The following is a 12,624-nucleotide window of genomic DNA, read 5'->3' on the forward strand; positions in this document are numbered from 1 at the left end:
ATCTTTGGAAATCTCTATGCTAGAGGGCTATGGATGCGCAGTCATTGAGTATATTCAAGACAGAGATCGATAGATTTTTGGATATTAAGGGATATGGGGATAGTGCAGGAAGGTGGAGTTGAGGTAGAAGATCAGCCATGATCTTATTGAATGGCGGAGCAGACGCAAAGAGCCGAAGGAGCTACTCCTGCTCCTAAGATCCAAGGAGAGGACATATAAATTGGCCAGAAAAAGCAGCAAACCTGAGGATTGGGAGCAGTTTAGAATTCAGCAAAGGAGGACAAAGGGATTAATAAAGAGGGGGAAAATAGAATGAGTAAGCGTGCATGGAACATAAAAACTGACTGTAAAAGCTTCTATAGATATGTGAAGAGAAAAAAGATTGGTGAAGTCAAGCATAGATCCCTTGCAGTCAGAATCAGGGGAATTTATAATGGGGAACAAAGAAATGGCAGACCAATTAAATACATACTTTGGTTCTGTCTTCACAAAGGAGGACACAAATAACCTCCCAGAGATGTTGGGGAACATAGGATCTAATGAGAGGTAGGAACTGAATGAAATCAGTATTTGTAGGGAAATGGCGTTAGGGAAATTGACGGGATTGAAGGTCGATAAATCCCCAGGGCCTGATAATCTACATCCTAGGGTACTTAAGGAAGTGGCCCTGGAACCAGTGGATGTGGTGTATTTGTACTTTCAGAAGGCTTTCGATAAGGTCCCACATAAGAGATTAGCCTGCAAAGTTAAAGCACATGGGATTGGGGTAAGGTACTGACTTGGATAGAAAACTGGTTGGCAGACAGGAAGCAAAGAGTTGGAATAAATGGGTCTTTTTCCGAGTGGCAGGCAGTGACTAGTGGGGTACCGCAGGGATCGGTGCTAGGACCCCAGCTATTCACAATATAAATTAATGATCTAGACGAGGGAACGAGATGTAATGTCTCCAAGTTTGCAGACGACACAAAGCTGGGTGGGCATGTGTGATGTGAGGAGGATGCAGAGAAACTCCAGTATGATTTGGGCAGGTTGGGTGATTGGGCAGATGCAGTATAATGTGGATAAATGTGAGGTTATCCACTTTGGTGGCAAACACAGGAAGACAGATTATCTGAATGGCAATAGATTGGGAAAAGGGGAAGTGCAACGAGACCTGGGTGTCCTTGTGCACCAGTCACTGAAGGTAAGCATGCAGGTGCAGCAGGCGGTTAAGGCGGCCAATATGTTGGCCTTCATAGCGAGAGGATTAGAGTACAGGAGCAAGGATGTCTTGCTGCAGTTGTACAGGGCCTTGGTGAGACCACACCTTGAGTATTGTGTGCAGTTTTGGTTGCCTTACCCGAGGAAGGATGTTCTTGCCATGGAGGGAGTGCAACGAAGATTCACCAGGCTGATACCTGGGATGGCAGGAATGACGTATGGAGAGAGATTGGGTCGATTGGCCTTGTATTCGCTGGAGTTTAGAAGAATGAGAGGGGATCTCATTGAAACTTATAAAATTCTAACAGGACTAGACAGACTAGATGCAGGAAGGATGTTCCCGATGGCGGGGGAATCCAGAAGCAGGGGTCACAGTCTAAGGATAAGGGGTAAGCCATTTAGGACTGAGATGAGGAAGAATTTCTTCACCCAGAGAGTGGTGAACCTGTGGAATTCTCTACCACACAAGGCAGTTAAGGCCAACTTATATTAAATATATTCAAGAAGGAGTTAGATATATTTCTTAAGGCTAAAGGGATCAAGGGATATGGGGAGAAAGCAGGGACAGGGTACTGAATTTGGATGATCAGCCATGATCTATTTAAATGGCGGAACAGGCTCGAGGGGCCGAAAGGCCTACTCCTATCTTCTATGTTTCTATGTCTTATGTTCTTGTACCTGTGCTCCAATCAGCAAGTTAGACACGATTCCATCTACCTTGTACAATTAGGGCCCTGTCCCCTTCACGCCTCCATTCAGAGAGACAGAAGACAGGGGGATTGTATCACAGCACTAATTCCTAGCAGTAGAATACAAGTGCAAATATGATAAAGAGCAGGTTTTAATATATGGAAATAAAAATCAACAGTGCATACATCATTATCTGAAGTTTGGGGTGTGTAACTTCCAACAAGCCAGAAGTATGTTCCATTAAAAAAAGTTTTATATTCACTTACATTTATATTAACTTGTACAGATTTTAAACTTCAATTTAACTGCTGCCAAAATTAAATCATAGTGTTCACATCAGAGAAGAACATGGAGGACATGCTGACTGTGATGTGAGACAGCAGAGAACTCTGGGAGCTGGAGCCCACTATACCAGAGAGGCAGGCATAGCTTCACTTCCTGTGGCTCTCCGAGATACATCAGTGAGAGGCTGTCTGGTAGTGCCGTGACTTTGAAGCAGTAATAGAACTACTCTAGGTGGGCTGGGTAAGCTATAGATGGGGGGTGGAGGAGTGTAGAACAGGGGAGTGCGGATGGGGGTGGTGGAGTGTAGAATGGGGGAGTGCAGATGTTATAAATACTGTATAAAAAGAAAAAAAAACAGTATTGACACGGAGTTTCCACTTATTCCTTAATTGTGCCCACACTGAAAACCTGTCCAATATTTTTTATAAAAATAGATTTATATTTATTTGGCTTTCAAAGAGGCAGCACAGGCACAATGGGCTGAATGGCCTCCTTCTGTGCTCTAGGATTCTACATCCAACCATTATAGAGTTGAATTTCCCCTTCTAAAAACACACTTCTACCTCACATTTGGCAATTCATATTTACCAAAGGAACAGCACATCACATCACCTGGACAGACTACAAGAAAGACTTGCATTTATATAGTGACTTTCATGACCTCAGGACATTCCAAAGTGTTTTACAGCCAATGAAGAATTTGTTGAAGTGAAGTGGAGTCACTGTTGTAATGTAGGAAAGGCAGCAGCCAATTTGCACACAGCAAGCTCCCACAAACAGCAATGATCTGTTTTATTGATGTTGGTTGAGGGATAAATATTGGTCAGGCAACCGGGGAGAACACCCCTGCTCTGCTGTCTTGGGATCTTTACATCCTCTTGAGAGCAGACAGGGGCTCGGTTTAAAATCTCATCCGAAAGATGCCACCTCCAACAACGCAGTAAATATAAATGTGAGGTAGTACTCACTCAGTACTGCACTGGAGTGTCAGCCTGGATTATGTGCTCAAGTAGTGGGATCCTCAACCTTCTGACTCAGTGCTACCACTGAGCCAAGGCCGACACCTATATTTTCTATCTCTCTATTTATGGTCCTGTAATGTTTTTTAAATAAGGTGGGTTGTCCTACTTTTGGTCCCCTACACTTTTCCTCACAGGGACCAAATGACCACATGTGTTTTTGCTCTGTGATGCTTTTCCTTCAGAATGCAGATATCAAACTACCGGTCTGCTAACCTGGAAAGTCACTAGATCCAAACGCGCTTGTTAATACAAACATCATAGAACTAGTCGACGTTGCGCTGGGAAGCACAGTGCAGCACTATCCACACAGACACATGTTGCTGGAATAAAATTCACCCCACCGTGTTAGTCACGCCTGCATGCTGAACTGTAGCTGAAAGTGCATCGTTAAATAAGATTAAAATTACTTGCTCCCAAATGCACTTAAAATTAATGAAACGCATTTAAGTGCAATTACCGCCCTTGCTCAAGCATCACAAATCTTAAGAAACTAACCGAGGACTTTGGGGAGTATTAATATTGCAAATGCCACTCAAAACAATGTAGCAGGCACAATGATTAAACAATAAAATCCAATGCAGCCAAAGATCTGAACATTATACGCTACTGCGCTCCTTAGGAAGGCATTTTCTTGTCATTGGTATGAATTGCTGCTGCCAGGGGCTGGGCCATTATTGTTGACACCCATTCAAGTAATTAGAGAATAATGGGTGCTTTAGGTGAGCTGTGTGCGTGGCGCCCAGCTGATACTGGCGTAAGGACAGGGCCGCCAAAAGGCCACAACCCGATCAGGTATTCTCATGCACCTCATTGTTCTCCCGCTCACGCCGCACCCCCCTCCCCGTAGATACATTTACCCCCAGCATTCGTGGATAATCAGGAACGCACCACTAGGACTGGCTATCGCTGACTTCTTCATTTCGGTATGCTCGTTACCATACACACCTATATATTTCAAATTCTTAAATGGATGTGCACTCCATTGGAAGCTGCATTCTAAACGATTCCAATGGGAATTCCACTAAAAATGACCATATTTACCTGTAATAATTCCCGGTCTTGCGACTAGCGGCCCTCGATGTTAATCTGAACAATGGCTCGTTGTAGCTCCCTGCTGCCGGATTATCTTTTCTCCACAAAATTCCTCAAAATGCTTTCTGAAAAAGAAACGGTCATCAATTCTTCCCCGCAGCAGCTGAAATATCTAATATCTGAAGAAAGATTTATAATATCAAAGTATGATTACATTTATCCATAGAGTTGCCTTGTGTGTCTTTTAATGCTCTCATTAAAGTTTTTACTAAGGAGGGCTGAGCCTCTCCCAAAATGTGCTTGCACTTGATCTTTTTGCCCACAGCTGGGAATCTATGTGCAGTGGCCCCTACTTTCTCAAAGCAAGGTGCATTGTTACATTTCAAACAGCTGAACTGATGGAATATCTTTCTTTAGCTTTGAACAGTTTCAATTCAGTTATTTTCCAACATTATCTTACAAAAAGCTAAGGCGTCAATCTCAAAAGCTTTATTCAGATGAAGTTTATGTTGACAGATACTTTTCAAGAGAGGCTATGTGTGTGCATGAATGAGTGAATGAGAGACGGGGGGGGGAAAAAGAGAACGGGTTGGAGTTTCCATTGGGAAACCTGGAAGTCTGGGTTTCCTCTCACAAGCAACCTGTGGCCCTGCTTGGTTCCCTGCCCGGAAGTCAGCCTGATTGACAGGCTTGGCCTCCAGTCGGGCAGGGAGCATTCCGAAGGAGGCCGCAGGTGGGTCCGATCTCTGACCCTGGGGGGATGGGGTCTGATCCATGACCCCGAAGGCGGCGATCCGGGGATGGGAGTGGGGGGGTGCAGTCTGATGGTGGGAGAGCTTTGGGGGGGGGGGGGGGGGGGGCGGCGCTGGGAGGAAGTACTCCTGCTCCTCCTGGCCCACAAGGAGTGCCCCCCCCCTTCCCTCCCAGAGGCTGTCCTAGCCTCACTGCAGCTTCTGGGTTTCCCGAGGCCCAGCAAACCCGGCCAGCCGCAGTAAAACCTGCAAAGCAGGTTAAATCCGAGGCTTCCAGCCTCCTTAAAATATTTTAAATGCCAACCTGCCTCCTGGAAGTGGGTTGGCTGTCTGCCACAGAAAGATCAGCTTCCTGACGCGCTGGGAATTTTTGCCCATTTAACTTCCCGCCCGCTCACCCATGTTAAAATTCCCCCAAAAAGTAAGTACTGATTAGATACCTATGTAGTTTTGTGGTCTATAAACTTAAAGCATATTAAGCTGGGATGGACAAAAAGTAATTTCTCATTCTAATTGATTTTCAAAAGCAAAGCACAGAATTTTGAAGCAAATATTATCTCCCCTTTTTTGACAGAAAATTTAAACATTCTAATTACTGACCAGTATGTGAGCGAGCATCTTTCCTCATTCTAATTTGATTTCCCCTTTTGAGCACACAAGCTGAATTTTGAAAGGAAGCACAGCCTTTCTGAGGGAAATTAAGAGCAGGAGGCGGAAGAGTGGAGGGCCAGTTGTAGCACCCCTACTGCCAGCCTAGCTTGAGATTAGCTAACTCAACGCAGACTAGGGATCAAACCCAGCACAGTCCTGGTCTGCGAGGCTGAGCTACTCTCTGGGTAAATTAACTGAGCCAGCCATTGGGACAGCTGCATGACATTTGGGATGCTCAAATCTGAAATTGGAAACAGAACGGAAGATAGGTGGGTCCAAGTAGCATGTTGGTCTACCAACGTAAAGCACACCAGCAGGTTTCATCTCCTGACCCACTGTGTGCCCAATCTCAGCCACACTGCTCTTTGTCCCTCGCCACTGCAAACAAAGGATCTTCCAATGTAATGTAAGGGTATAAAATCAAAGAGGAACTTTGTCTCTATGTTGCATTATCAGAGGCTTAGGATGCTGGTGGTGCCTTACCTGTGGAAAACACAGTGTGGGTCATCCCCATGGCGGGGAGGGGGGGGGGGGGGGGTGGCGGGGAGTTGGGAAAGTTATGATTGGTTTCTGAGAGATAGTTTAACCCCCAATTCCACCACCACCCCCCCCCCCCCACCACCAAAATAGTAATGTTAACATGTAATCATGAAGAAATATACTAACTCTTAAGTACACCAGAGGCAACAGCTTGCCTATCAGCAAAGAAGTCTGCTTTGGGCGATTGCTGTTTCTGGTATCTTTCTCCCAAGTGGAGAAGGTATAAAATAGAACCGATTTAAAAAGTTAATAAGAGCTGGGTCTGAAAAGCCATGAAAAATAAGGTTTGCAAAAAAGTCACTAGCAGAGTCACACATCAGTCCTTGTAAGACAGAAGGCACATATATCAGAGAGGAATCAGTGAGGAATGCTACCAAGTTATAGAAGCAGACCCATTACAAGCACTTTCCTATGGACGCTATTCTGAAACCCAAACCATTCTGATGAGACAGAGATGCCCGTTAGCTCCGTTACTAGCATGTTGTTTCGACCTTTAATCCTTAGCGCAAGTTGCCAAATCAGAAGAGGAAAAAACGACATTTGCCAAGATGCTTTATTTCAGTCAGTCAAGCTCAGTGGAGCAGAACAGTTAAACGCTGGGGGAGTGAGCGGCTCAGAAAGCCTCCTTATTGCTTAACAGGCTGGGCGAGCGAGTCCATTAGCGAGTCTGCTGACTGACTCCTCCAATCAGTTACCTCATAAATAGTGCCACCATCGAGATCTCGACACAAGCCATAAACTTGCTGTCTTCCCGGTGCGTTGAGATGTGCTGGCACAGGTCCGTTCCTTAATTGGATCATAGGTCATATGTGCAGCAATGACCTCGCGCCGTTTTTTTTTGGATAGTGCCATCATCAAGCCTGGGTTCAAATCCAAACCAGAGTTAATACTTGCACGCCACCCCCCCCCCCCCCCAAAGCTGGTTCATCTGGTACAGCGTCGGCAGGCAAGTGGAGGGAAGTAAGGTGCCCAGCTGTCCCAAGAGGAGGGGGGAATAATCCACAGCTCCGACCCAGGAGGATTATCCAGGCCACAGGGAATGGCTTCTCCTCTCAGTCAGAGCAGAGTGTGCATGGTCCAGCATACTTCACAACAGGGGAAAATGGCACCAAACATTTCAACAAGGAGGGGCTTTTGTTTAAATTTAAGTTTGTGATTAGGAGTAATTAGTGATCTACAGTGGAGGGTCGAAATTCTGACAGTAAATATTTTTCAGGAAAACCCCGGTTGCAAATGCACTCCAAGATCTCTCAAACATTTATTCCAACTGCAGGAGGTGGGAAGCTTGCCCCAAATCGCTGGTCTCTCAGACATCGCTTCACAGAGGCCAGCTCAGAAACAGCAAATGGCAGAGAAGGGAGCAGTAGGCGTGTTGCCTGCATTCTCTCTCAGCCAAGCAAAGGAGCACGCGCACAAACGTGTGTAGCCTGAACTGGAAGGGCTGTGGAGGCTCAGTCGTTGAGTATATTCAAGACAGAGATCGATAGATTTTTGAATATTAAGGGAATCAAGGGATATGAGGATAGTGCAGGAAAGTGGAGATGAGGTAGAAGATCAGCCATGATCTTATTGAATAGTGGAGCAGGCTCAAAGGGCCGACTCCTGCTCCTATTTCTCATGATCTTATGTTATGTTCTAATGATTGTAAGATAAAGGAAACACAGCATCACGAAAGGACAGCCTTCACATGCAATTCCACCTTCAGTACTGCCTGTTGAATTAAAACAAAAAGCAAATCACTTCAGACCTCAACTATAGCTCCCACTTTCTCTGACAGGAAGTGCTGGCATTGTGGGATGGGCAAGTGCTGGTGTTTTTGGGGAGGGGGGTGCGGGAAGAATGCGGGTGTGGGGGGTGTTTCTCTCCAAAGATGCTGGCCGACAGACCTGCGGAGTGTTTCCAGCACTTTCTGCTTCTGTTACTGAAGACAAACACTTGCATTTTGCAAAACCAGATTGCGATGGGGTGGGAACAGCCCTCTCTCGCTCTCGCTCCAACCCCCTCCCATGCTCACGCATATACTATAATGGTTCTGCTTCATTAGCAGGGTCCGAAAGGATTAGGCGATTATTGAACAAACAAAAAAAAAGACTAGGTTCCAGCTACCATAATCCCAAGAGAAGGATGGAGATGTCCACTGGGATTCGTGTGTGATTTTACATTTCAATGATCACTATCTTTTTCCTCTGATTTTAGTGACGGTGCCTTTCTCTCTTTCTTCCTATTTCATTTTCTATTTCTCTTCTCATGTTGCCACTGCTTACAAAACATTGTTCATATTTTGAGGGGATGCGTGCTGCTCTCCCCCTCCCCCTGAAGAAGTGTAACAGTCCGTGTTTGCTGCAATCTAGACCAACCACCCCCTCGCACTGCAGATAATTACTATGCATCTACAAGTGCAAAAATGAGTCACAGCCTCAATTTGAAAGCAGCTCTGTGGATACATTTCATGGTTTTAAAATTCATTTTAAAATTCTCATCCTTGTTTTCCAATCCCTCCATGGCCTCGCCCTTCCTTATCTCTGTAACCTCCTCCAGCCCTACAACCCTCAGATTTCTGTGCTCTTCCAATTCGGGCCTCTTGCGCATCCCCGATTTCCATCAGTCCACCATTGGCGGCCATGCCTTCAGCTGCCTCGGCCCCAAGTTCTGGAATTCCCTCACTAATCCTCTTCATCGGTCCTCCTTTAGGACGCTCCTTAAAACCTAGCCCTTTGACCAAGCTTTTGGTCACCTGTCTTAATATCACCTTCTATGTTGCTATAGGGTACTGAGTTTGGATGATCAGCCATGATCTCATTGAATGGCGGAGTAGGCTCAAGGGGCCGAATGGCCTACTCCTGCTCCTATATGTTTCTATGTGGCTCGGTGTCAAATTATTTTGATAACGCTCCTGTGAAGAGCCTTGGGACGTTCTACTACGTTAAAGGCGCTGTATAAATACAAGTTGTTGTTGTTCCATAGTAGCATCGCAAACACTATATAGCAAAAGGCATTCCAGACAGCCCACACACCCGGACTCATGAATTTGTGCCTATACAGTCACCATTTGAAAATTTACACCATTTTAAGCTGGGATACCAAAGCAGAATAGAGAAGCCAGGTGGGGTAGAGCAGGAAGAACATGGAGAAACAGAAATTTGACTTAAAAATTGAAAAAGGCACACTTGCATGTACACACCATTTTGAAAACGCAACTTCAAATCGTTTATCCCCTATGTCTCAGACGGCCATTATATAGAAAATTACAGACTGCGTAGAGAATTTATTCAGCCAGATAACCTATCAACACACAACAGCAGGTGAGCACTCAAAACGAGAAACCCCTGTGGTTTTGAAAGCTGGCAGATGCTGTACACTCCACAATGTCATTCTTGAAAAGATATAATTTAAATATGCTAAGTAGTCTTGTACTTGGATTAATGCATTTCATTCCTACTTCTGAAGGATAGGAATTCTCTGAACTGTGTATGGGATTTAATCAATTGGACCAAATTGGAAGGCTGTAACATACTGTATCTCGGGGTTTAGAGAACACAATGCTTGTTCAAGCTATCGGCATTAATGTCAAAACACACTAACCCGTGTTCCTATATAAATCTATATAGTGTGGCACATAGCATGAGATGATGATGCCTGTGTGTGAATTCTTTTAACGTAGGGTGGCCGTTGCACACCAGCTACCACACGGACTTGACAGAGCAAGGTCTTGGTCCAATGGCAAGGGGATCCAAGACGATTGGAGACCAGGCTCTGCTACAACGGCCTAGCACACACAAACATACTGCTACTGTCCTCCTCACTCCTTCCCGCAGGTCCTCTTTGCTTGGGTTTCATAGGATGCATTGTGGTCCACCCGACCTCGCTGTTGGCCCGTGCCGCACCTTCCCTAGGTCCCGACCCCGCTGTTGGTCCACGCTGCGCCACTCCTGCGCCTTGACCTCGCTGCTGGGCTCGTCCTCGTTCCTGGGTCCCGGCCTCGGACATGAATGATGTTGTCTCTCACAGAATCAAATTAGCATTGATATTCTCGCTTTGGGAGCTAAGTTTAAGCATGGTAGATAGTGGCAGACAGCATGATCAAGGAAAGGGATGTGAACTGAAATTATATTTATTTTATCTCACCTTTCACAGAATATACACATATATTATATAATATACACAGATATATCTGCATCCATCCCATGGCATTGTACACACGGGGTATGAAGACCAAGTGTAATCTTCAGGTGAAGCAGAGTCAGAGATGAAGTAGGGAATAAACTGGAGAACAGTTCACTGACTGAACGCAATCCCCATTTTAAAAAGTCATACATTCAGTCCTTACTTTTATATCATTAGCTAGCTGGTAAAACTTGGGGTAATTAGAGAAGGTTGAGGGGTAAAGTAATGAGGGTTTAAAACGGTAAAGGGATTCAGTAGGGTAGGGAGTCTGCAAGGACAGAGTGTCCTGGACAGGGTTTTGCAACCTCGGCTCCAATACACTACAAGAGTGATTTCGGTTTCTTTTGGGGTGTTCTGGGAGCAGAGTAGGGTTTCCGTGCTCGAGAAAGTGGCACCGAATCATTCCTCTGTAGAAGATTTAGTAATCGGATACCCGAGCAAGGCAGGTTTGCAGTACTCCAGCAAGCTGTAGATAACTGGCCCGCACGCCTGGGGGATTGGAAATGGAGAGGGTGAAATTCAACTTCGACAGGGATGCGAAACGGGTGGGAGCGGAACAGCCAACCGTCCTACACTCCGCCACCCCCACCCCCCCGGTTTTCCTTTCCATTGAGGCGGGTTGTATAATGGGCAGACAATCCACTACCGCCATCGCCAAAGTTGAAATTCACAGAGTCCTTCCACTTGATTTCAGGTGACCCTCTGTGAATATCTTAGCAGCAGCAGCAACACCACCACCACTTTGAATTTATATAGCACCTTTAACATAGTAAAACGTCCCAAGGCGCTTCACAGGTGTATTAAAAGACAAAACATTTGACATGAGCCACAGAAGGAGAAATTATGGCAGGTGACCAAAAGCTTGGTCAAAGAGGTAGGTTTTAAGGAACGTTATAAAGGAGAAAAAAAAAGAGGCGGAGAGGTTTAGGCAGGGAATTCCAGAGCTTAGGGCCTCCGCAGCTGAAGGCACGGCCGCCAAAGGTTGAGCGATTATAATCAGGGATGCTCAAGAGAGCAGAATTAGAGGAGCGCAGATATCTCGGGGAGTTGTGGGGCTGAAGGAGATCAATAGGGTGATCTTCCTTCCCTTCCTCGACTTCTGTCTCCATCTCTGGGGATAGGTTATTGACCAACATTCACTACAAGCCCACTGACCCCCACAGCTACCAGGATTACACTTCCTCCCACCCCACCTCCTGTAAGGACTCTATTCCATTCTCCCAGTTTCTCCGTCTCCGCCGCATCTGCTCCGATGATGCCACCTTCCACATCAGTGCTTCCGACACGTCTTCCTTTTTCCTCAACCGAGGATTCCCCTCTACCGTGGTTGACACGGCCCGCGACCGTGTCCCGCACTTCTGCCCTTACCCCTGCCCCTCCCTCCCGGAACCACAATAGGGTCCCCCTTGTCCTCACCTTTCACCCCACCAGCCTCCACATTCAACGGATCATCCTCCGCCATCTCCAACGTGATCCCACCACCAAACACATCTTCCCCTCCTCTCCCCTTTCAGCATTCCATAGGGACCGCTCTCTCCGAGACACCCTAATCCACTCCATCATCCCCAGCACCCCTTCCCCCGGCACCTTCCCGTGCAAGCGCAGGAGATGTAACACCTGCCCTTATACCTCCCCCCTTCCCACTATCCAGGGCCCCAAACACCCCTTCCAGGTGAAACAGCGATTTACTTGTACTTCTTGAAATCTAGTATACTGTATTCGCTGCTCACGATGTAGTCTCCTCCACATTGGGGAGACCAAACGCAGATTGGGTGGCCACTTTGTGGAACACTTCCGTTCAGTCCGTAGGGGTGACCCCGAGTTTCTGGTTGCCTGTCACTTTAATTCACCGCCCCATTCCCACTCGGACCTCACCGTACTCGGGCTCTTGCATTGTTCCAGGGAAACCCAGCGTAAGCTCGAGGAACAGCACCTCATCTTCCGATCAGGCACTTTACAGCCTTCCGGACTCGATATCGAGTTCAACAACTTCAGATCATAACCTCGGCCCCTATTACATTTTTACATATATTTTTTATCCACACCTTTGTTTTGGCCCATCCCTTTTTTTCTCTCCCACATGGCAGTTGTCTCTCATTCTGCCAGCGCATTTCACACCTAATCTAGAGCCGTCTTTTGCCTCTCCACTAGTCCTATCACCAGCTCGTCTCGTTTTGAATACCTCTTAATGTCTCACTTCTCTTTTGTGTTCTCATCCCCATTTCCCAGCCCCCAAACTGGCCTTTTAATCGGTTTCATTTCTTGTGCTTTTTCAGTCCTGACGAAGG

The 12,624-nt window shown here is 46.3% G+C and overlaps 1 protein-coding gene across 13 annotated transcripts in view; it reads right to left on the minus strand.

The window, feature by feature from the left end:
• The window catches only part of fynb (FYN proto-oncogene, Src family tyrosine kinase b), a 278,988-nt gene that overhangs the window by 213,206 nt on the left and 53,158 nt on the right, over positions 1–12,624 (minus strand). For 7 of the 13 annotated variants that reach the window (XM_085997844.1, XM_085997838.1, XM_085997834.1 and 4 more), the window contains one exon: positions 4,239–4,354. The exons of 5 other annotated variants lie outside the window; for them this stretch is intronic. The gene's annotated coding sequence lies outside the window, so the exon portion shown is untranslated. Of the gene's footprint in view, positions 1–4,238; positions 4,355–6,867; positions 7,033–12,624 lie in introns of all 13 variants that reach the window. One more of the 13 variants, XM_085997829.1, reaches the window with a different exon arrangement.

This window comes from Somniosus microcephalus, chromosome 9 (genome assembly GCF_052327205.1).
Source record: "Somniosus microcephalus isolate GS21.2 chromosome 9, FLI_Smic_1.0, whole genome shotgun sequence".
NCBI lineage: Eukaryota > Metazoa > Chordata > Chondrichthyes > Squaliformes > Somniosidae > Somniosus > Somniosus microcephalus.